The sequence below is a fragment of the Balaenoptera physalus genome (assembly GCF_965194825.1).
Source record: "Balaenoptera physalus genome assembly, chromosome: 7".
NCBI classification, from domain to species: domain Eukaryota; kingdom Metazoa; phylum Chordata; class Mammalia; order Artiodactyla; family Balaenopteridae; genus Balaenoptera; species Balaenoptera physalus.
In genome coordinates, this window is record NC_138886.1 from 94,208,924 (window position 1) to 94,232,997 (window position 24,074).

General features: G+C 40.2%; 1 pseudogene across 1 annotated transcript in view; it reads right to left on the reverse strand.

The window, feature by feature from the left end:
• The window catches only part of LOC309664382 (low-density lipoprotein receptor-related protein 12-like), a 128,421-nt pseudogene that overhangs the window by 50,501 nt on the left and 53,846 nt on the right, over positions 1-24,074 (reverse strand). Inside the window, exon 2 of the transcript XR_014268445.1 lies at positions 20,893-21,086. The product of XR_014268445.1 is annotated as a low-density lipoprotein receptor-related protein 12-like (transcript). The remainder of the gene's footprint in view (positions 1-20,892; positions 21,087-24,074) is intronic.

Sequence of the window (24,074 nt, forward strand, 5' to 3'; positions counted from 1 at the left end):
CATCCAAATTGTAAAGTAAGAAGTAAAATTATCTCTGCAGACAACATGATTTTATATGTAGAAAACCCTAAAGGTCCACCCCCCCCCCCAAATTGTTAGAACTAATCAGGGAACGATGTTTCGGGATACAAAATCAATACACAAAAATCAGTTGCAATTCAATACACTAGTAAGGAACAATACAAACATAAAATTAAGAAAGCAATTCCATTTACAACATTATCAAAAAGAATAAAATACTTTGGAATAAGCTTAGTCAAGGAGGCAAAAGACTTGTACTCTGAAAACTACAAAACATTGCTAAAAGAAATTAAGGACACAAATAAATGGAAAACCATTCTGTGTTCATGGATTGGAAAACTTAATATTTTTAAGATGTCAATGTTTCACAAAGTGATCTACAAATCATTTTCAACAAGGGTACCATGTATTCAGAAAGGACAGTCTTTTCAACAATTGGTGCTGGGAAAATTGGATATTCACATGTAAAGGAATAAAATTGGACCCTTACCTTACACCATATACAAAAATTAACTCAAAATGGATCAAAGTCCTAAACATAAGACCTAAAACTATAAAACACTTAGAAGAAAACATAGTATAAAAATTTCATCACATTGGATTTGGCAATGATTTCTTGGATATGAAACCAAAAGTACAGACCACATAAGCCAAAATAGATAACAATAGAACATATAGCTATAAATGCTTACATTGAAAAAGAAGAAATATCAAAACATAACAACAGAATTTAAAACTTGGATACATCAAAGAACATTATCAACAGAGTGAAAAAGGCAACCAATGGAACAACAGAAAATATTTGCAAATCATATATATGATAAGGGGTTCATATCCAGACTATATAAAGAACTTTGTACATCTCAACAACAAAAAAATCAATCTGATTTTAAAATGCACAAAGTACTGCAATAAACATTTATCTAAAGAAGATACACAAATGCCCAATAAGCACAGAAAAAGATGTTTGTTAGGGAAATACAAATCAAAACCATAGTAAGATACTACTTCACTCCCTTTAGATTGGCTATTTTTTTTTTTAATGGAAAATAAGATGTGTCGGCAAGGATATATAGGAAACTTCGTGCACTGCTGGTAGGAATGTAAAACAGTGCAGCCACTTGCAAGACCATTATGGCAGTTCTTCAAAAAATTAAAAATAGAATTACCATATGATCCAGCAATTTCACTTCTGGGTATATATCCAAAAAAGTTGAAAGAAGGGTCTCAAGGAGATATCTGTAAACTCATGTTCACAGCAACATTAGCCACCATAGCCAAAAGGTGGAAACAATCCAAATATCTACCAACAGATGAATGGATTAAAAAAATCTGGGATATACATACAGTGGAATATTATTCAGCCTTAAAATGAAGGAAATTCTGACACATGCCACAGAATGGATGACCCTTGAAAACATTACATTAAGTGAAATAAGCTAGTTACAAAAGAACAAAAATTATATGATTCCACTTATGTGAGGTATCTATTCAAATTTCTAAAGCCAGTAAAATGGTGATTGCCAGCACCTGGAGAAAGAAAGCAAATGGGGAGTTAGTTTTTAATGGGTAGCAAGTTTCAGTTTGGGACGATGAAAGAAGTTCTGATGGATGCACTTGGAGGGCATTGTGCTGAATGAAAGAAGTCAGACAGAGAAAGACAAACACTGTATGATATTACTTACACGTGGAATCTAAAACCTATAACAAACTAGTGAATATAACAAAAAAGAAGCAGACTCACAGATATAGAGAACAAACTAGTGGTTACCGGGGGGAGGGGGGCAAAAAAAGGGTGGGGAGTGGGAGGTACAAGCTATTGGGTGTAAGAGAGGCTACAAGGATGCACTGTACGACACGAAGAATAGAGCCAATATTTTGTAATAACTGAAAATGGAGTGTAACCTTTAAAAATTGTATAAAAAATATACACAGTAAATATTAGTTGTTTTACCTCTCAAAAAAATTCTGAAGATGAATAGTGGGGTGATAGTGACACAACAATGTGAGTGTACTTAATGCCACTTAAAATACTTAAAAGGGTAAATTATATGTTATGTATATTTTACCACAAGAAAAATTTCAACAAAGTAAAAGTGCATTTTCATTTAGGTGAAATGTTAGCAATGAGACCCAGACTGATACAATGAGAAACAGAAAGTTTCCTGCCTATGAACTCCCTGTGGTAATGGGAAACTCTACTCGTCCCAGCCACTGCTGCAGATCTCCTGGGCACTCTGGGTGGGTGCCACCACGCCCACCCTCAATTTCATGTCAGTGACACAAAGCCCATTGCGACTGTACCTTGTTTGGTGTCACGCGGTGGCAGGACAGGACAGAATTTCTCAGTTCTTACCAGGGAATATAGTCATCATCAACTTCACACAGTGAGAGTCTCAAATTGCCCACAATCTTATCTAGCTCTTGCCAGCAGGAACACCTTTTTTATCTTAAGGTAATGAACTCTGAATCATTAATACAAATCAAGAGCTGAACGACGGAAAGTTACACACCCATGATTCAATCAAGATAAACGCCGAGAGGCCACGTGCTCCCACCCCCTGTGATTTGGATGCTTATATTACCCAGCTATGATGAGGGAGCCAGTTCTGACTGAAACTGCTTCCCACTGAAAACGGGTAGCGGAAAGTCTCCCAGGAGATTGTCTGTTAGGCAGCTTCCCCACTGTTTCTTGGGGAACACAGTGCAGTAAACAGATCATCTCAGGGGGCTGTCAAATAGACAAAACAGGAGTGAAGGTAACAAAATCAGCCCTTAGCAAATAACGTAAACTGGCATTAAGAAGAAGAAAATGGTGATTGAAAGAAAAGTGTTACTTGAAAGTAATAAAGCCAAAATCAGGAGAAAAAAGCAGAAAGCAAAACCAAAGTAAGTGTAAATGAGAAAATAAATTAAAATGAAATTTGAAAATGACCTAACAACTTTCTAATAGAGAGAAGTGAATCTAGTCAAACTCTTCAGGCTCCAACCTGGAGGCAGGTAAAGTGAGGTGTGAACAATCAAGGCCACTTGCTTCTGTTCTGCAGGTGACAGCTGAGCTAGGACCCTTACCTGTGCACCTCTCCCCTGCATCCTCCTTTCATCCTTTCTCCCCTTCCCTGGTTGATTCTTGGCCTAAGGTAGTTCTTGAGGACCAGGCATTGGGTTCAGATCGATTTAGGGAATAATATACATCTTGATGCATCTTGAGGGCTTCCTATGACTGAGGAAAGGACCAGTAAAGGACAAAGACTCAGCAAAAACTGATGCTCAGAGAGGTTGTGTCCAGATAAGAGGGCAGAAAAGCAAAGCCTGGCCTGGAACTGCTCTGCCTCTAATTTCCCTGAACCAAGACGCCCCAGGTCCTGAGCTGAGCAAGTCCACACCCCTTTATGAAGCAGGGAATGCGTTTTGTCCAACGCTGAACTCCTCATCGCTGGCTTCCAAACCTGGCAGGAACATCTGTGTCTATTCTACATCTCACTCCCAGTAGGGAGACAGAATTCACAAAGGCACCAAACAATCCAGCATCTTTGTTTCTATGTGGAACCTTGAGCAAAGATGGCAGATCCCTAAGTACAGAGCCACAGCCTGGGCTGGGACAACAGCAAAACCACAGCACATAGGTGTCCATTCAGGATCCTGAGGTCAGCAGTTCTCCAGGTCATTTCTGACCACTGCCCTTGGGTGCACCCTCACCTCCTAAACCCAGCCCTAAGGTGACCCAGACTTGCCTCTGCCCCACCAAGAACACGATTGCGTTGTAAAGTCTTCCTCCCTCTCATCCCCTCTTTCTTCTGTGTGCTCTGGGAATCTATCTCACTGCACGTAATTAATCATAATAATAAACAGGAAAATAAAGGGCTACTTCAATCATACCTTAGAATATTCCAGAGTAACACAGAAATTGACCATTGTGTAACTCTGAGCCTCAGTTTCTTCGTCTGTAAAATGAAGACACTCATGGAGAAAGATTAAATGATATGATGCACCTGAAATGCTTAAAACCATGCCTGGCTCACAATAAACACTCAGTAAACGTCAGACACCAACCATGGTTCTTCACCTTGACACAAACTCCAGCCTCCCTTTCTAGATGCCACTCCTTGTAGTACTCAGGGGTGTTGTTTGCTCATTTTCTCACATTCCATTTGCCATGGTGTCCAGAGCATTTCTTATCAATTTCTCATCAATTCCAGATTAATCTTCTTCTTCCCTTACAAAAAGTGGGCACAACAAACAAAATGAGAAAGTGCCTCTTTTCCTTTACGATAAGCATCGTTTGACTATAGCCACCTCTGTCCTTCCAGGCCACTGTCATGTTCACGTTGAGATATATTGGAGTTCTTACTCTGGAACCTGTGAATGTGAACTTATTTGGAAATCTGGTCTTTGCAGAAGTCATCAAGTTAAGATGAGGTCATGACAGTGGACCCTAATCCAATATGACCTGGGTCCTTACAAGAAGAGAAGAGACATGCACAGAGGGAAGATGAAATAAAGACACAGAGGGAGAACACCCCATGACAGTGGAGGCAGAGATTGGAGTGATGATCTACAAGCCAAAGAACTCCAAGAATTACTGACAACATCATAAACTAAGAGAATGACCTGGAAGAGATTCTCCCGAGACCCTTGCCCTGCCCATGCCCTGCCAAGACACTGATTTTGGACTTCCAGCCTCCAGAATTATGAGAGAATAAATTTCTGTTGTTTTAAGCCCCTCAATTTCCAGTACTTTGTTACAGCAGCCCTAGGAAACTCATACAGGGAGAGATTTAATTCCTTTCAGTTTAAAGGTGCCCTGTACTGTTTGACAGGGGAGGGTTTTCAAAAGACCCTAGATATCACAGTCAGGTTCCTTTAATAAGTGACTCATGTATTTATTATTTATTTCATCTAAGGATAGAAAACTTATTGGCGATGTAATTCACTGACCATTTCACTTATTATGACTTGGGTATATATGGATGAAAAAGTGTTACCACAGTAATTTTGCATTCCATTCTGACGATATTTTTTGGTAACTCTCAAATTTTCTTCCAATATGTAGGAGCTTTTCCTATGTCTGAATTTTCCATCAGTGGGCACTTTAGCTAATAAAGCATTTGCTGCAGCATACACAAGAGCTCCCCAGGGATCTCTTTCCACTGCTCAAGTGATTTTTCTCTTCTCTCTCTTCTAAAAAAGAAGGATACTGAATCATTAAAATGTTCAAAGCTCTGAGAGGAAGATAAGCCATTCAGGTTGAATGATTAAGAACATTAAAAAACACAAAAGAGAAGACAGGAGTTCAAATCCAAATAAACTTCATTTGTCTAATGCACATCAAACATTATTTATTTTGAACTTCTCTCCCTTGGCCATAGCTGTAGTGTGAGGCCAAGTTCTGGTATTTCCACCACCTGCCCTTCTTCTTTCTTATGCACAGCTCCTTCTAGAAAAATGCCCTGACCTTCGACTCTTCTTCAAAACTGCTCTTCCTTAGCTCTTAACTGATCCCTCCTCAAGGACAAAGTGAAAGGTAGAGTATGCCAATAAAATAAGCAGAGGTTTTCAAGCATACCACAGGGTAATTGGGAAAATGACTGGAAGATGAGTCATGTGCTTCAGGTCCGGAGCTCACCCTATAGGTATTTAGGGTGCATGGCAGACAGATGCACTCCTGTCCATGCATCCAAACCAATGTAATATCATCTCAGAGACAGCTTATCCTTTTATTTTATTTTATTTTATTTTATTTTAATTGAACTGATTGATTTTATCCTTTTTTAAAAAATAAATTTATTTATTTATTTTTGGCTGTGTTGGGTCTTCATTTCTGTGTGAGGGCTCTCTCCAGTTGCGGTGAGCTGGGGCCACTCTTCATCGCGGTGCGTGGGCCTCTCACCATCGCGGAGCACAGGCTCCAGACGCACAGGCTCAGTAGTTGTGGCTCACGGGTCCAGTTGCTCCGCAGCATGTGGGATCCTCCCGGACCAGGGCTCGAACCCGTGTCCCCTGCATTGGCAGGCAGATTCTCAACCACTGCGCCACCAGGGAAGCCCTAGCTTACCCTTATATATGCCAGAAGAAAGCCACCTCACCATAAAACTCTTAGAAGAGAACATAGGCAAAACATTCTCTGACGTAAATAGTACCAATGTTTTCTTAGGTCAGTGTCCCAAGGCAATAGAAATAAAAGAAAAAATAAACAAATGGGACCTAATCAAACACACAAGCTTTTGTACAGTAAAGGAAACTATAAACAAAATGAAAAGACAACATACGGACTGGGACAAAATATTTGCAAATGATGCAACCAACAAGGGCTTGATTTCCAAAATATACAAACAGCTCATACAACTCAATAACAACAACAACAACAAAACCCAATTGAAAAATGGGCAGAAAACCTAAATAGACATTTCTCCAAAGAAGACAAACAAATGGCCAACATGCACATGAAAAGATGTTCAACACTGCTAATTGTTAGAGAAATGCAAATCAAAACTACAATGAGGTACCACCTCACACCAGTCAGAATGGCCATCATTAAAAAGTCTACAAATAACAAATTCTGGAGAGGGTATGGAGAAAAGGGAACCCTCCTACACTGTTGCTGGGAATGTAAACTGGTGCAGCCACTCTGGAAAACAGTATGGAGGTTCCTCAAAAAACTAAAAATAGAGTTGCCATATGATCCTGCAATCCCCCTCCTGGGCATATATCAAGAGAAAACTATAATTAGACAAGATACATGCACCCCAATGTTCATTACAGCACTATTTACAATAGTCAAGACATGGAAACAACCTAAATATCTGTCGACAGATGAATGGATAAAGAAGACGTGGTACACATATGCAATGGAATACTACTCAGCCATAAAAAGCATGAAATAATGCCATTTGCAGCAACACAGATGGACCTAGAGATTATCATATTAAGTGAAGTAAGTCAGATAGAGAAAAAGAAATATCAGATGCTATCACTTCTATGTGGAATCTAAAATACAACACAAATGAATTTATCTAGGAAACAGAAACAGACTCACAGACATAGAGAACAGACTTGAAGTTGCCAAGAGTGAGGAGGGCTGGGGGAGAGATGGATTGGGAGTTTGGGATTAGCAGATGCAAACTGTTATATATAGAATGGATAGACAACAAGGTCCTACTGTATAGCACAGGGAACTATATTCAATATCCTGTGATAAAACATAATGGAAAAGAATATGAAAAAGAATGTGTATATATACATAACTGAATCACTTTGCTGCATGGCAGAAATGAACACACCATTGTAAATCAACTATATTTCAATAAAATTGATTTTTAAAAAAGAAGAAAGTCACCCAAAAAGGTTTTTCTGAAGTTGAAATAGTACTTACTCTTATCTATATCATCTAAAAGCCTGTATTAGGAATATATTCACTGTGGAAATGACTTAGAATCTACTTACATGAAGGAAACTTAAGTCTAAATCCCAATTTGAGCTGAAAATCTCAAGTAAGTAATGAGCATATTTTTATATTTTTTATGTTTAATAAAAAGGCCATATAAACGGTTTGACTTCTAACAGTTAGTACACAGATCTTATATTTGACATAATTTAGGTCGAGTGTATAATTTGGGAAACAAGATCAGCACAAAAGCACCATGAAAGAGAAAAGACGATAACTGAAAGCATTCCAAACACCAGCACAGAGAGACTGAGCGTCGTATAGTTCATGGTCATCCAGAAAGACATCTGAGAAACGGCACCATATTGGAAGCTGTTCACGTGGCAGAGACACGGCTTAGTGAATACTGCCTCGGTTTCCCATGAACCTCCCTATGTGCTGCAGGTAATGCAAAGGGTCCAGGACGGATGATGCTGCAGGCAGTGGGCTGCCTTAGAGGATCAAGCACCACGCTCGGGGGATTCACTGCTCGTGTAATGAGAAGATGCAGACCTGCTCCTTGCCTGGGGGAGGCTGGCCTCTCATCTCTCAGGACTGCTGTTTCTCTAGCACACCCTGAGAATGGCCTGGATAAAATGCAGCTAGAGCCTTCACTCTTAGCCTATCTAGAAAGAGCACACAAGCACTCAGGGTCCATGTGGATTGCATCTCCCCACATATCTTGAGGCTATTTCAGTGGGTAAGGGAACCAAATAAAAACACTATTTAGGGGAGGATGCAGAGAAATTGGAACCCTTGTGGAAATGCAAAATGGTGCAGCCACTATAAAAAACAATATGAAGGTTCGTCAAAAAAAGTAAAAATAGAATTAGCATAATAAGCTCCAGCAATTCCTCTGCCGGGTATATGTCCAAAACAACTGAAATCTGGATCTTGAAGCGATATTTGTATACCCATGTTTATCACAGCATTATTCACAATAGCCAACAGGTGCAAACAACCCAATTGCCCGTAGATGGATGAATAGATCTCTTAGTCCATTCAAGTTGATATAACAAAATACCACAGACTGGGTGGTTTACAAACAATAGAAATTTATCGCTCACAGTTCTAGAGGCTGACAGTCTGAGGTCAGGGTGCCAGTAAGTTTGGGTGAGGGCCCTCTTCTGGGTCTCAGACTTTTTTTTTTTTTTAGATTTAATTTAATTAATTTATTTATTTATGGCTGTGTTGGGTCTTCGTTTCTGTGCGAGGGCTTTCTCTAGTTGCGGCAATTGGGGCCACTCTTCATTACGGTGCGCGGGCCTCTCACTATCGCGGCCTCTCTTGTTGCGGAGCACAGGCTCCAGACGCGCAGGCTCAGCAATTGTGGCTCACGGGCCTAGTCGCTCCGCGGCATGTGGGATCTTCCCAGACCAGGGCTCGAACCCGTGTCTCCTGCATTGGCAGGCAGACTCTCATCCACTGCGCCACCAGGGAAGCCCTGGGTCTCAGACTTTTGTTGCATTCTCTCATGTTGGAATCAGGTAGGGATCTCTCTGGAGCCTCTTTATGAGTCACTAAGCCCTTTCTTAGTGGAAGACTTAGTCACTTCCCAAAACCCCCTACCTACTAATACTATCACCTTAAGGGGTTAGGATTTCAACGTATGCATTCTGGTGGGATACAAACATTCAGACCATAGCAACTGATAAACAAAATCTGGGATATACATACAATAGAATATTATGCAGCCCTAAAAAGAAGGAAATTCTGTCATGCGCTATAATATGGATACTCAAGGACATTATGCTACTTGAAATAAACCATCACGAAAGGACAAATACTGTATGATTTCACTAATATGAAGTATCTAAGGTAGTCAAAATCATTGAAACAGATAGTAGAGAGATGCTTGCCAAGGGCTGAGGGGATGGGGAGGGAAATTTGTGTTTAGTGGGTTTAAGTTTGCTTTACAAGATGAGAAAGATCTAGAGATCTATTCCACAACAATGTGAATATACTTAACACCACTGAACCGTACACTTAAAAATGGTAAGGATGGTAAATTTAATGTTATGTTTTTTTACCACAATTAAAAAACTATTTTGTATTTCCTTTGCTTTTTTTCCTCTAATCCTTTCAAAACCTGATATTGAATTGAACAGCAATATACGCATGTAGTTTAAAAATACCATTCATCGCGTACTCATGGCATATCTTTACCCAGAATGAGAAATGCTATTAATAATTTATCTTGTATGCTTCCAGAAATAGTCTAATTATATGTACATGCACATATACGTATATGTTCATCTTGGAAATTTCTAATGGAAGCACAATAAATACATCCCTTTTCCTAGCTGTAAAAAAAAAATGTTTCTTAAATCTCATTATGAATAAATGTATTTGATAATCTTGTACACATGAAACTTATATAATGTTTTAAACCAACGTTACCTCAAATAAATAAACAGATCAATTAATTAAATAACCTCATTGTTTTCAAAGGAATGAAATCCATATAATACTATATTATTCCATAAAATGGAGTATCGTAATTTCTTTGTGTTCACCTATTGACAGAAAACTGGATCTTGACTGTAAACAATGCACTTAGTTTTCTTACAGGCACTTTCTGTGCACCTCTGAGTGTTCCTGTGGGACTAACTCCTAGAAGTGGAATTGTTACTTGGTGTAGACGATATATTGACAGGACTTAAAAGCATTACTCCTTTTGGGCTGTCATCTTCAGCGCTCTAAATAGCGGGTGCTTTTGAACACTTAAGTTTATAGAAATTGTCCTCCAAGGACGTGCATAATGCTGTGATGAACATGGGTGTACAAACATCTCTTCAAGACCCCGCTTTGGGTATATGCTTTGGGCATATCCCCATCTTATGCCATTTTATGCTCCTACCAGCACTGTCTGAGAGTGCTTGCTTCCCACGCCCTGAGGAAGAGGATCCCCATCCTGTATCATCACTTTATTCACCTCCAACATGAATCCTCTGTACTGTGCTAAGGTGGTTTGAGTGTGGGCCCTGCAGCCAGACAGCTAGGGTTCAAATCCTTGTTACATCACTAACTAGTTCTGTGATTTGAGGATAGTGAACTTGAACTTTTCATGCCTCAGTGTCCTTTTCTGTAAACTGGGCATAAGAGGGCTGTTGTGAGGATGTGTTTAATAAATATGTATAAAGCGCATGAAGCAGTGTCAGGCACTCACTAAGTACTCAGTATAACACTTCTTATTGGTTTAATAGTTTTCTTTAAATTGATTCTCTTTTTAACCTTAGTTTTATGCTAAATGCTATGTAATAATATCATAGATCAGATGTATACTATCTATATCTTATTCTGAAAGACATCAAATTACATGCATACATTTAAAATGAAAAGAAAGTTTTTCTAGGACACAGTTTGAAAAGGACTGTCCTAAGCAAGAGTATTAGCAAAGGTTTTGTGGAGTTCAAGTGGGAGAGGTTACATTGTGTCACACTGATGTTGTAATTTTCATTTCTTCATACTGAATCCATACATCATACCTTAAATAGATACAAAGTGGACTAGACCAGGGGTAAGCAACCTAAACCCAGAACCAGCTGGCTGTGTGGCTTTTTAAATAAAGTTTTATTGGAACACTGCCACACTCGTTCATTTACATATTGCTTCTGGCTACTTTCACACAACAGCAGAGTTGAGCAGTCACAACAGAGACTGCATGGTCTACAAAACCAAAAATATTTATTATCTGTCCCTTTATAGAGAAAGTTGGCTGGCACCTGGTCTAAACCAATATTTCTCTCTGTCTGAGACCCTTAAACATGCTTGAACAGCATCCAGCTTCTCAACTGCTGCCCTAGTCTTAGCCACTCTGAAAGTTTGAGGTTTGCTGATCAGAAATTCTCAACATCTCAGAGTTTTGAGACTGTGATATTAATATTAAAAAAAGTACTCAAAGCCTGTCTTCCTGTTTTGCAAAATTTTAAAATTTCATCATTGCTTTTGTCTATACAAATATATAAAATGTGGTCTGCATCAAAGGCAGAAAATTGTTCTAACTGTTAAGTGGCATAGGACTGCAGAGTGCAGAAACCATAGGAGTTATCAAGGGCTGTGAATACAGCAGTGCTCTAAACACTCCACCTCTGCTGTGGGCCATTTTCGCAAGATCCCAATTAGTGTGGTACCAAACCACTTGAGTCTTTTATGTCAAAACAACAGACCCAGGAAATCACCCATGAATAGCCTGAAGTACATACCATATCTGTGCCTTCTGTACATTTACATTATGTGTGCAAATTGTAGAATTTGTAGACTTTGACTGTCGTTCCCTATGAGACCCACTATTAGTACAACATCCTATGAAGCTAAGCTGCCAGAACGGCAGTCACGAGGAAGAATTTCCATGAAACCCTGGTGAGATGCTCCCTGGGCTGTCCTGCCTTCCACCTTCCCAAAACTTGGTTCTGCAGCACTTCCTTTCAATGAGTCTGCTGCCGGAGCACCTTTTTTGGTAAAAATTCACTTTTTCCATCATTTACTTCTCTTGATCAAAAACAATACTTTTGCCATCTCCCAAATGAATAAAAAAGTTTACTTATAAAGCTATTTCCCCCACAACTCTGCCATACTCTGTTCATATTACTGTTTAAGATTTACCTTTTTCATAAAATATATCCTAATTTCCATATATCTCTAATAACACCACTTCTGGAACTACTTCATTCCAGGAAAAGTAAAACTGTAATTTGTAAGATGTCTCAAGAGTTGCTATTTATCCTGCTGCATATTTAAAATTCTACTCACCACCACACCCCTCCCTCCCAACCTGATAACACCTGGCAATTCAAATGAGCAAAATCGTTACTTTTGCAAAGCAATAAAGTAGGTACAAAGGATATCGGGATAAACAAGCTGTAGTCCCTGATGCCAGAATTGATGTGAAATAAGCACGAGGTGAATAAATATGGCAAAAGAAAAGTAATACTTGAGAAATAAAAATGAAAAATCCTAGGAGTAGAAAAAGAAGGGCGTGTCTACACAATTTTAGTACAGAGTAGAAGGGATTTGAGTGAAGGTTTTCAAGTTGGGAAGGAGTGTAATCGACAAATGGAAGGAAGGACGCTCCACACCCACCGAATGCAGCTGGCCCTGGCAAGAGGCAGTTGTTACTGGATCCTGGCTTTCCAGGGACCCATCAGCTACTTTGTGGTAGCAGCTCAGGTGTCTCATTCACTTCTCTGCCTCAACCTTTTCAGCTGCTCTGAGAGTTTTCGACAGACCAAATCCAGCTTTTATCTCTATTGTCACTGAGACCTGCAATGAAGGGCAAATGGAACCACCTCTCTCTCAGGTTCAGTAGGGCATCGTCCTTGTACAACTTTGTGGGGAAGAAGTGTTAAGCCTCTTGTTACACTTAGGCTTGGCACCGAAAGGCTCCCATCACACAAGCAGCATCACACAGTTGGCTAAGTTTTAACTTAACTAACCATCTGGGTTGAGGTCTGTTTGAGAACAGCAACTTTTCCTTAACTCAATCTAACAACTCCTTATTGAGAATCTGTTATAGGCCTGGCCCTCTGAGGAGATTAATCCCTGACCTAATGGCTCTCAGAGCCCAGAAGGGGGAGACATGTACAGAAAATTCAACTGTGGTCCACAATGGTAAGTGCAATCAACAAGACTGTCCATGGTACAAAGTCGCTGCCTCGGGGATCAATGCGCTTGACGTAATGAGGTGAATGGTTAGGAAGGAGAGGGCCGTGTCCCTGACAAGGCCAAGTACATGGAAGACATCGATACACAATCATTGAAATGCTGCTCCTATTCTGCCCAAAACCACCCAGTCTCAGAGCCAAACTTGAAATCGGCAAGCCTGGAGCTGGCACAAGCCTCAGACAGCCAAGGCACACTCTGCAGACCCTTCTTTGCAACCTCCTACCTGATGTGGGGCTTGGCTCTGTTGAGTCATCAACTCATTAGCAATAAATGTATTAACCTAGACCTGAAATAAACCAACATATATTTAAATGACTGAATTAGCAGGAATCTCTGTCAAGAGAATTTCCGCTCCTTCTACCAATAGAGCTTCACACTTAGCAGAGTGTCTGCTTCCTTACATACAAACCCTCCTTATCTCTGAGTCCAGTTTTTCTTATTATGATTTGACACTGTTCTTATCCCTCTTTATTCTGAAACTACACAGTCATATGATCTTTCTATTTATACCAAGTAAACGTCATTCTTTTAAACCTGAATCCAATATTCTTTATTAATTTGATTATGCAATATTTCAAACATCCCCCCAAAACAGATATGCATGTACTGATAATCTAGATTTATTTTAACAAGGTAAATATTTTGCCATATGTGCATCAGCTCTTTCTCTTAAATAAATGAAGTGGTGCAGGTATAACAAACAGTCCCCTTCCCAACCCCCATGCTTCCAGTATTTCCGTGTCTTTTTTCTGCCCTGCAAATTTGGGGTCACCTTTGTTGCTCTCTTAGAGCACTGTGAGATTGTTGTGAATCTTTCAATACAATATTAATTAGCCTTATTAATTAGTCTACTTGGTGTTCTAGGTTGGAAATGATCTAGAGAAGAACAAAGGTTCAAACGATTTGCTATGTCTATTTTATATTCATTTAAGGACCTACTGCAACCTATTTTTTCAAGGCGAAAGAAATCTATTAAATAGAATTATTTATACTAGAACTTATGTTTATTTCAAGTAATTTCTTTTCTTATTTTTCTCAAATATATTTTGCCAGTCCTTTCCTAGAAGAATGCCTTTTTCACACAAAGGGCCTGCATAGGAAGAAAAATGCACTTAAATTCTAAGTTTAATTCAATGCATTTTGAATAACAATTTCCATCTTAAATTCATAAAGGATACAACTTCTGAATTAGAGTTCTGATGAGTTTTTAATATGAAGAATAAACTCCTAATGAATGCAGAGTATAGCGATTCAGGAAATATTATAGTTCTCAAAGATAGGACTAACTTTAACCACTTGATTGTTATTCACTAATAACAATGAGAAAATACCTGGGCTCCGCCCCCCTAGGTTGGTGACCATCAGGGAGAAAGAGGGTGTCTTGCAGTCAGAGGGCACTGGAGCAAGCTTCCTGAGGCCCTGTTACAGAGAGCATCACCTGTTCAGGCTAACACGTGTGTGGGATAAGCTGCATCCTACAGCAGGCGGCACAGTCTCCTCTGATCCAGGCAGCTAGAGGATAGTTAAGGGGCAAAACAATTTCCCCCACAGATGGGACTTGGTTCATCCCAGTCAGTGCTTCTCACAATCTAGCTTGTACTGGAATCCCCTGCTCATCTTGTTAAAATGCAGATTCTATTCACTAGGTTGGGGTGGGGGCTGAGATTCCATATTTGTATCAAGATCCCGGGTGATGCTGCTGGTCCGTTGGTTACATGTTGAGTAGCAGGACTCATAGCAATCTAGGTCCTTTAATTCATAGAGAAAAAGGGAAGGCGAGGAGTAGAAAGATAAGATGTATACGAAGAGGAAAGCAGAGAAATAGAAAAGAAAGCAAAAGGTCATGGAGAGAGAGTGAAAGAGAGAGAGAGAGAGACAAAGAACAGGAAATTTGATAATATGGCCCTCCCAGCATCCCTCCCTTCTAAGTGCCCCCATTAGGGTGGACATCAAGTCTTTACATGGCCCCACCCCCCAATCCAGGGGCTTCGGTGCTAAGTGTAGGGTGGCCTGGGAGCCGTCCTGATCAGATCAGCTCTTCACAGGTGGTGAGATCTGAGACTCCCCTCAGCCAGAGCCAAGTAAGTCCGAGCATTTCCTCAGATTTTTGAACCAATATAGGAAAATGAATGCCAGAAGCTAATCCACAGAAGGCATAGGACAGGGCTGCCTCTTAGTTACAGCCATTCCAGAGACCCAGCTAAATCCTCCCCTTCTCCGTGTGGTCGGATTCCCAAATTACCTAGACTGATTCAATTTGATTTTCTAGAATTTGTAACAATACAGATAGAAGACGGATATAGGGGAAAATGGAGAGAGAAGAGAGAAATAAGGAGAAAAGTATTTAATGAAAGGTGAAAAAATAGATAAGGAAAGAATAGAAGGATAGAGGAGAAGAGGCAGAAATAGTAAGGAGATGAGAATGAAGACAAAGTATTGATAAAAGAGAAGAAAAAACACCCAGGAATTGCAGGAGGAAAGGTCCCCATGGCCAATAGGGACCCAGTGGTCCCTGGGCCAGATAAGCCTCAACAGAGGACACCATTGCAGTGGACACCATTAGGCACGGTCTCCCGAGAGGAGAGGTGGGTATTGGCCTGGCTCTCATTGAGTCAGCCCATTGTTCCCAAACAACTGGAACGGGGAGGGAGAAGAGACAGAGTCAGGGCAGGCAGGTGGTCTGGGAAGGACAAGGCTTGCTATAGGGTCCCAAGAAGACCAGATAGGTGCCCAGGAGGGTGGTGATGGAGCTGCCCCAACACCCCTCTAGAATACTGCCAGCGCTCTAGGCTGCCCACTCACGGACCTCTCCTGCCCACCAGGGATGCTCACAGACCCAGACTCAGAGCAGGACAGTGGTTGGCGCCCACACCTCTCCCCAGCCCGGTCCAGAGGCCCCCAGGGAGCTCAGAGCTCACATTAGCTTGCAGGTAAGAATCCTGGTTCGCAAGGGCTGCCCCACAAAATTCTTGTAATGAATCTAAGAGTCACAGTAGATTGATGTAAGTGTTGGCTGACATATTCTCAGGGAAACAGTAGAAAATAAACATTAGTGAGCTCTGTCAGTGATCACTGATCTGCTGCACTGCTCACTGCAATGCTGTTCTATGATCCTCAGCGTCCTAAGACTGGCCACTTCCTGATTTAGTTGGGCTGAAGTTGCAAACTCATCTTCTAAGTCCTATGGACGTTTAGCACCAAGCTTGGTCAAGCCACCTGGTTTACTAAATGACCGATATAAACCATGATTGTTCACATCGTATAGGAAATGCACCCCTTCTAAACTTGTTCAAACAGTGATACTTCTTCCACTACATTTCAAGTGAGGACATTTACTCTGCACATCAAAAGAGTTTGTATGTCCTGAGATGTAGTGCATCCCTTGGTGAGAGATGGTGATGCCTTTTCTGTCATGTAAGACACATGCCTATATTTCCATTTAAATAAAACCCTTTTGGAATGTATTTCACAGATCTGAGTATTTGTTTAATTTTTTGGGTTATTTTCACATAGAAATCCAGTTCAGCCATGGAAGCAGTCACTCATTAAGAAAAAATATTAAAGTGGAACATATCACCAGTGAAGAACATAATTTCTTTTTTTAAGAAAGTCAATTTGGATAACTAACCGTCAGTAACTGGACCTGCAGTCCTCAAATCCCTTAGTAAAAGACTTTGTGGCCAGCCATGTCTCAATTTTATAATTTTGAGAATTTAGAGAGGTATACATTGCATTTCACATATTAATTAATATTCCATGGCAAACATGTGGCAAAGCATATGGACAACTTGCCCAAAGTAACATAAGTAAAGATCTTCTGTCTTATTATCATCTCATGTCCATTTTCAGTAAGGAGTTAGGATTGACCTTTTTCTGAGAGTTTTCGGAATTTGGAAAGAGTTAACATGTATTAGCGGACAGAGTTAGCACAGACAGCAGATAGACCCAGAAGAACAAGAAAATTCACTTAAAATAATTGTGACAGGGAGAACATCCACAAAACTTTTAAGGCCAGAGAAGGAGTGCTTGATTTGGACTTTCTTATAAAAGTAGAAGGAGGCTTCCTGAGAAGGAAGCCAATACACAGTCTTTCTTGCTGGGGGTCAAGGTTACATCAGCGAGACCACAAGCTGGGGACACTGCTGTGGGTGAGAGCTACACTAGTGATGGCGGGGCAGCAGCCTCTCAGGGGGGACACCTGTGACACACCAACTGCGAGCAGGTGCTCAGATACCCCTGCAACATGACTTCATATGACTCTGGAAAACATCTTCAGATCCAATGAGAAATGTGTTTGCTAGGAAAGGATACCAAATGCAGAAAGAAAAAAAACATCAGAGATGTATAAATACAGTGGGGTGGGCAGAAAGGCCTCAAAGATGTCCAGGCCCTAAAGAAAGGAACTGTGAATATGTTACTTTGCATGGCAAAAGGGACTCTGCAGATGGGATTATGGTTAGGAAGACTGTCCTGGATTACCCAAGTCGATCCAGTCTAACCACATGAGCCCTTAAAGTAGAGGACTTTCTCCAGCTAGAAGAAGAGGAAATCGGAGAGGTGCAGCAGAAGGAGAACAAGAACAAAGAGCGATTTAAAGATGAAAGGGACTTGACCCCCTGCTGCAAGAACAGGCCACACAGAAAGCATAAGGGATGTGGGAAACCTCTAGGAGCAAAGACCAGCCCCCAGCTGGCAACCTACAGGAGATCAGTGTCTCAGTCCTACACCCACAGGGAAGTGAGTGAGTGTGTATGCAGAAGCATCAGGAGCGCAGTCCTGACTGCTGCCCTCTGAAAGGCCTGCTTGCAAGGCTGGCCCATTCCCAAGACTCTAATGATAAAGGTGGCTTAGTGTGCCTAATGTTTGTTCAAACACTGTGGTTCATACTCAATACCTGCCTTCCTTCTGGGAGTCTGGGATTTTGTTACATGCAAGGCAGAGGGTGCCTACATGACCAGCCCCCAGTACATGAGTTCACCTGGTTGGTAATATTCCATGTGGGTTTCTATAACTCACTGCTGGGGGATTAACTTCCCTGGGAGAGGACTGTAGAAACCTGGGCCTGATTTCCTCTGGGCTTCACCCCAAGCACCCTCTTCCTTTGCTCATTTTGCTCTGTGTCCTTTCACTGTGCTAAATCATAGCTGTATGACTACACACTGGTCCTGTGAATCCTCCCAGCAAATCATGGAACCTGGGGAAGGTTCTGGGAATCTCCAGACACCTTGAAGGACAAGTCTTCCCCAGAGCCTCCAGGAAAAATGCCTTAAGCAGAGAACCCAGCCAGGTCTACTGTACTTTAGACCTACAGAACTATGACATAATAACTCTGTCTTGTATTAAGTCACTAAATCCATGAAAATGTGTTAAAGCAGTGATAGGAAATTAAGTAAATGGCACCATGAATAAACATATTACTTTCACTAATGAAGAGTATAATATCTCAAGGACATTTTTTAAAATCTTAAATTCATTCTCAAGTTAACATCAGCAATTCATATCTAAAACAACCACGTGAAGAAGGGGTAGAACCTCTGGTAAGGTGTATGGTTGATTTTTAAGAGCAGCTGACATTTTGCGAGAGGTCTGGAAAGCAGCCAAACCAGCCCAATCTTTTTAAAGAAACTGTGAGTATAATGTCAGAATCATCAACTAGTGTGATTTACTGCTGTCAGTGCCAGTTGTGTATAGTCGGGCCCAGATTAGGAGATGAATTCACTTAACCCACGGTGGTGCGCGCAGGAGATGTGAGGATCTTCCACTCATTCTTTTTAATTCAGCAAACATTTACCAACGTGCTCGGCCCCAGGCACCATGAAGTGCTGGGGACACAGGGAGGGAGGCAAGCTCAGCAGGAGTGTAAGGCAGGCCACTTTACCCATGTTTATTGTGTGATAGGATGGATAGGATTGAGGGGTCCACTTCTGTCCTCACCTGCATGATCTAGGGTTAATAATGCCACTATATTCTTGACCCTACCTCCCCAACGGTGCCTGACCTTTAAAGAAATCAGCAGAGGGTGATGCTTACATATGATTCCTCTCCAACCTGCTTCACTAAAAACAAGAATTGTTAGAGTTGCTCAATCAAATGGGATTGGAGCGGGGCGAAAATATGAACCTTAATTAATACAATGAAGAATAAGTAGGCATTAACTATTAGTTAACTAATTTTGAAAAATAACATTTAATTTTGAACAAAAGTTCTCTATGTAAGTAGATGTTTCATTAAGCTTTAACTTACTTAAGCAATATTGACCTTAACCCTGCTTTGGACTTGGTGTTCTTAGAATAAGCACAACATTAATATCTGCTTCGGATCATACACATGGCAATTACTTGTTTGGAAACCTTAGGTCAGCCAGCCCTAAAAACACTCACATAGCCCTTCCCACTTTGTTCTTTTATCTAGTATTAGACAACTAACTAGTTTTTCTTGATTCAATTTGCATCAACATTTATTGACTAACTAATAAAAGCTCCAGGGATAAGAAATTAAGTAGACCACAATCTATTAAGTTATAATAAGTTACAGAGTTCTAAGGAAATTCAAATGAGGGCAGTTTGTTACACAACAAATATTATCATTTTTTTGCCTGTTACTTTTATAGATAAGCTATGTGCTAAGACATAACGGCTTTTTAGCTGACAATTTTCTTCTTACTCTGACAATTAAGAAAAAAAAATTTCTTAAGTTATACAACATTCTTAGCCTAAATTAAATGGAAGATACACTGTGTATTTTTTATTGTGGTAAGATATACATAACAAAAAGTTTAGCATTTTAGCCACTTTTAAGTGTACAGTTCTGGACATTAACATTCACATTGTTGTGCAAACATCACCACCTTCCATCTCAAGAACTTTTTCATCTTCTCAAACTGAAACTTTGTCTCCATTAAAACACCTGCAGTCCATTACTCCCTTCCCCTGGCTCTTGGCAACCATCTAAATTATATTTTTAAGAAGAAGAAAAAAGTAATTTCTTCTCCACCTGATGAATCTTCTTCAGGCCACACCCCATCAGCCAATTGCAATCCTGCTGCAGACCTTTAAAACACTCTACTTTTAGAGCTTCTCATTCAGAGCAGACTGTGATTTAAAGATATGAAATGCTAAATACAGAATAAATTAAATAAATTTTAATATTCAAAAAGTTAAGCAAACAAAATTTAATTCTTCTAAAAGAAGCATGGATATGTAATCAGAAGTAGAAACTATGTCACCGATGTAAAATAGTTATGATTCCAAAGAATCCTAGGGATCTATTGTCCATAAATTACAAGCGGCCACATGATGCCCAAGTTCCCGTTGGAGCAGGAACTCAACATATCCCTCAGCAAGTCCTCCACAGAGAGACTCTCCATTACATCTATTTTTACATGTTCAGGGTCTTTCAGAAATTTCAGTTTATCAGAGGGCACAGAGAAAATGAATTTGCTTTATTTAAAAATGCTGAGGCAATATAAACTATTGTGTTTGTTATCAAACAAAAATAAAATCAGTCGTATGTGACTTATTTATTCCTTAGACTTCACACTATTTAAAGGAATAATGGGAAGACATTTTCAATATTTCCCTACATTATAAAATTGTTTTACTTATTTCATAAATTAGCCATGGACGTTGTATTCTGGAACGTCACATGTGGCTTACATTCAGTGGAAACATTTTCAAGTAACTTAGGAGGCTCTGGTTCTATACTTGATCTGACAGATGGGCAGCAACATGCAGTAACTGGCATAATTCATACTCCGACAGACTGCTTTTCAATAAAGCACATACCCAGATGCTTTCCTCTCGTCGATATTGCTTCCAGTTCCTCCCGCCATCGCTGAACGTCAGGAGGTAGCTGGTCACCCAGTCGGAGCTCCCGTATCCTCCCTGGGTGGCCACAGCTGTGACCTCCATTCTTTCTCCAAGGTCAATCTGCAGCCACTGGTATTTATTTGACACAAGGGGAGACCAGCCACCAGCTCCTTTTTGTGGGAATAAAAAGAAGAAAACTGGTAAAGACAGAGAAATCTTTGAAATCTATATTAACCTGTAAGAATGGGGTCATAAATAAGATTTATGAAAATCATAGTTTCAAATTCTGCATTATATAATGCCTCAGAATTATACAAACACACTCACATACACACACACCAACACAAAATAAAAACACAGGTTAAATATAAATGGATGAAGCCTATATTAATTGTTTTGTTTCTTAGTTCATAACCCCTGACTCTCTGGTATTGGGGTGTCCCGCTAAGTGAAATTACTTAATGTAATAGGTGGACAACTAAACACCATGCCATTACATCAGTGCTTGGAACTAGTGTCGTTCCTGGCTTCAATGCATGACTTGCCCTTTGTTGGACATAAACAAAGGGCAAACTTTCCTTTGTTGGAAAATAACAAACTTTCCTTTGTTGGAAAATAAAGCTAGAAAACCTTAATTGTGGATTCCCAGCATGAGGAAGTACAATGTTGAATGTTGGGATAACAAAGATGGCTATGGCATAGTCCTACACTCATGGTGCTTACAGACTCATAGGAGAAGCAGACATTTCAAAGAACAATTTGAAATGCAATATGGGAGGGGTGGAGGTGAAAGTGATTTCTGTGCAGGGAGGGAGAGTTCTAAAAAGTCAGCAAGGAGGGTGAGCGAGAACCCAGAGGAAGTGAATGGGGAGGAGTTTCTCAGGTATTCAAGACAATAGGCGCAGAGTGGAAATTACTGTGCTTTGTTTTCTCCAGTGCCTGTGAGACACCGAAGAATTAGGGATACCTGTGAATGTATTATTGATATATTTTGTTCTTCTAGTTTAACAGAAACATGAGTTTTGAATTTGGATTTAGATGTCATATTAAATTTTCTGAATTTAAATTATTATGCAATATAAAAATTGGGAAACAGGTTTGAAATGCATTCTGGAACTGATATTTTGCTAATTATCCATGTCTAGAAAACACAGTGTCATGTAAACAGTCCTTAACACAAAAAAACTAGCTTTAAAAAAAATTTTCCCCATTGTCCTGACATCTAATTTGAGGCTCTCATAATAAGGTCTGACACTTTAGACAACATTTATTATCTTTTTTATTAGGGGCTATTATTAACATCCATGTCCTGTTTACAAAAGCTGTTATGACCAAGTACATGTCAGGAGGTGTGTGACATGGTTACAAGACAGCTCAAAGGAAAATGGAAGTGGAGCGCTTACATCAGGGTGTGGAGGTGAAACTAGCAAGTGGGCACATCTGTTGCTTCACTATGTCCTCTGCTAATGGCACTACGTGTATAACCCTTAGCAAAATTTAAAGCTCACAAATTCTTTAAAACTCAAATTCTTTCTAAGATTTCCTCATTTCCTGCAATCTTTATTCCAAAATTCCAAAATTTCCTCTCAACCACAAGCACAATGTCTTTTCCTTTGATCCACATCTTAAGCATGCCACAACTCTGGCTGTTCTGTAATGCATTATTAAACTTTTTATTTTGAAATAATTTCAGATTTACAAACGAGTTGCAAAGATGGGATAGGGAGTTCCTGTCTACTTTTTACTCAGTGTGTCCTAATGTTAATATCTGACATCACCATGGTATTTTGATCAAAACTAAGCTATTAACACTGGTAAAATGGTAACAAAACGACAAACTTTCTTTTGATGTCTCCAGTTTTTCCACTAACTAACTCCCTTTTTCTGTTCCAGAACCCCACATTGCATTTAGTCACCTTGTCTCCTTAGTGTCTTCCAACCTGTGATAGTTTTCAGTCTTTCTTTGTCTTTAATAACAAGATTGATCACCACCCAACACCTCCCTGCTACTTCTACTGATTTGTGCAAAGGTCCCATCTAATGTTTGATGAATGATAAGTCCTTCTGGGTTCTAGCTGAGGGTTAACTAACAGTCCCAAGTAACATTACTCTGCAACTGCCTGTAATTTTATAATAATTGCCAAAAGAAGTCAGAAATTAGGTGTTGGCATTTAGCTGATCATTTTAACTTAAAGGTTCTACATTTGAAGTTTTATATGAATCAGTTTCAATCTCTGCGAAACTGCTAAATGTCCTGTATTCTTAGTATCAAGGTTGTAAAGAATGTACTGAAGATACTTCTTCTTTTTGCATTTCACAATCTTGCTCTGTCATCTTTAATCTCTCTTGAAGCGGGAAGTACCATCAACACGGGCACCACATGTACAGAAACGCAACAGAGTAAAAAGCGTCAGCATGCTTCCAGCATCTGCCCTGGGACCAGCCTCTCCCACAGATGCAGCCACGTCTCTGTCAACCACTCTTCACCATCTGCAGGTAATCAACCTTGAACATTTCATATTCCTTACCTGTGGTGAGAAGGTGCTACTGGTATGCAAATTAAGCTATCTGATTAAGTAGGTACTCTGATAAAGTAATGAAACTGCAGAATTCCCTGTGCTGCAAAGCAATTCATTTCAGCTGGGTAACACAGCCACGGCGTAATCCCCAGACCCCTGTAGGGTGATGATGTTGAATTACTGTGCATTCGCCCATGCACGCAGTCCACCGGGGTAGATGCCCTTTTTTCTAATGACTGGAAAAAGTGGGAAATGCACAAATGTAACCTGAGGACTGTTAGGGAGCCCCGAACAGTTTTACTGACGGGTAAGGGAGATCACTGCTCTGTAATGGAAAACAAAACAAAATACACTGAAACAACATTAAAGTGGGTACGCTTGAGCACAGCCGCCCCACCAGCTCTTAGCTGCAGAGCAGTGGTTCTGAAACTGATCAGCCTGCATTATTCAATGTTGCAAATCTTCAGTAAATTCCCCCTGGGAACCAACACCCCCTGAAACACAGCCCAGGGATTTGCAATTACTGTTTTGGAGTCACCAGTGCTGAACCCACAAGAAAGGCACTTGCCCTCCCACCCAGCTCTTCCCCTGACCACACCACAGACTGTCTTTTTCCATTGTCACCGTCCTGTCTCCTGC